Below are 2,498 nucleotides of genomic sequence, written 5' to 3'. Positions count from 1 at the left end.
AAGCTATAGAGGAATGGTGTCAAAATCTGCGTCGGATCCTACAGGTTTATGAAGATATTAGCGGTCAAACAGTGAAACTGGATAAAAACTCAGTGTTTTTCAGCAGAAATATCCCTGTGGGTATTCGTGGTTATATATCTCACATCTTACATATCTCTCACATTGGCAACCAGAACAAGTATCTTGGGCTATCAGCAGTTATCCAAAGATCTAAAAGAGCTGCATTTTTGAATATCAAGAATAAAATGACACATAAACTGCAGCACTGGAAGAGGGTCTTGCTATCCTCAAGCGGCTGAGAAGTACTAATAAAGGCGGTGGCAACGGCAGTTCCAATCTACACTTTGAGTTGTTTTAAACTGCCAGAATGCTAGTTGATGAAATTCAAAAGCTCATGCTCCAATTTTGGTGGGGATAGCGAGGCGTGAAAAGAAGGATGCACTGGATAGCATGAAGAGTTCCTTGTAGACCTAAATCTCAAGGGGTCTTAATTTCAGAAGATCTTAAAGCTTTTAACCTTGCAATGTTAGCAAAGCAAAGGTGGAGACTGATAACTAAGCCACACTCTCTGATTTATAAGGTGTACAAGAGTAAATATTTCAATACTTTTGTGTTCTCTCCCTAAATTGTGCTTAATTATGAAAATATGCTCTTTTGTGCCTAATTTAGCTTATTTTATTCTAATTACCTTCCATTCGATATCTTGATATTATTTGTGAGGGATTTCAGATGAATAAGGTAGGAATGGCTTGGTGGGAATGGAAGAGGAGCATGCAATTGGGAGAAAGCATGAAGAAAATAAAGGAGAAGCACACAGTCATGCGTGCGTGCGCACAGGTACGTGTGTACGCACAAGAAGGAAATCAGCATGCGTGCGTGCGCATAACCCTCTGTACAAACGCACAAGTGAAAATTCAACAAAGTGTGCGTATGCATACACCCGTACGTACGCACAGGTACTAGGCGTGCCTCCATTAAAAAGTCACATGGACTCGCGTTTTGGGGCTCTTTTGGCCCATTTTTAAAGGCTTGGATGCTGAAATCAAAGGCTATATGAAGGGGGCAACATCTCATATGAAGGAGGAGGGTTTTTATTAGATTTTAGTAGGGTAGAAAAACACATTAGGAGTAGGAGTAGTGTAGATTCGGAAATTCTCTCTTAGGGTTCTTAATTAGGGTTTGTAGCATTTTAAACTTCAAGTTCTAATTTGGATTCTAGCAATTTTCATTGTAAGTATTTCTTTAATTTCTCTTTTATTACACTACTTGTTTCACACTTTCATATGGTTTCATTTCCTTTGTTTATATATATATATATATATATATATATATATATATATATATATATATATATATATATATATATATACATAGATTTGCAATTTTGAGTTTTGGTTAATGAATTTGATGTTTGATGCTTATTTTATGTTTGTTGATTTGCTTTTGTTGATTTTGATTATTTGGTTGTTCATAGTTTTTATCATTTTCTCAATTTTGCTATGTTTTATGATCATGCCTTCTATGTGTTTGATGAAATACCAATCTTAGTTATGGGGTAGATTTCCACCCCTTGGCTTGGGAAAAATGAGTTTATGGATTACTAGAGACATAATGTCCAACATTTAGTGATAATTCTTGGGTTGTTAGTTGTTATTGTTTCTGCTAACGCTAGCTTTTTACCAATTAATTTGGTATGTTAGCTAGGATTTATGGATAATGACAATTATGCTTACTTGACCTATCCTTCGATGTTAAGGGTTGACTTAGTGAGATTAATCCATTATAATTATCATAGTTGTGGTTATGGCAAGGAAGGGATTCCATAACTCATCCCAAGTCAAGGTTCATTTATGTTTTGAACCACCTTTTCTATCATTTTGAGTTTCACTTGTTCATATTACATACATAGTTCTTTTATTCCTTGATTACTTTATTAATTACAATTTTGTTTTGTTCTTTAATTCCTTTATTTTGTTTGCTTTCAATCATTGAAAATACCACTTTGCTTTTCACAACCAAAATTGTATGCACTCTTTGGCATTAGTTCCTAGGGAGAACAACCCGGAAGTCTAAATACTCTCGGTTAATTTTGTATTGAATTGTGACAATCTTTAGAATAATAATTTTATTATTGAGCTATACTTGCAACGAAGATCTATTTGGAGAAAATCCTAACCTACAACTTGGTCATTATCAAATTTTTGGTGCCGTTGCTAGGGAGCTAGCGTCATGAGTGCTATATTTTGGTTGTTGTAAATATGTCCATAGTGTGAATAGATACTTTTTGGGTTGTTTGCTTGTTTTTGCTATTAATTGGGATTTTTTCTTATTTTGTTAAATGATGTCTTTTATTTTTATTTTCCTTTTTTCTCTATGAGTTATCACACTCTTTGTTAACTGGGAAACTACTCCTAAGGAAAAAAAGAAGAGAAAAGGAAGAAGAGTGGTTGAGGGGAGGGGTCCGAAGACCCACTCCCCTTAGAGTGTGCCAATTCACA

This window comes from Arachis stenosperma, chromosome 6 (genome assembly GCF_014773155.1).
Source record: "Arachis stenosperma cultivar V10309 chromosome 6, arast.V10309.gnm1.PFL2, whole genome shotgun sequence".
Taxonomy (NCBI): Eukaryota; Viridiplantae; Streptophyta; class Magnoliopsida; order Fabales; family Fabaceae; genus Arachis; species Arachis stenosperma.
Note: the sequence above shows the minus strand (reverse complement) of the source record.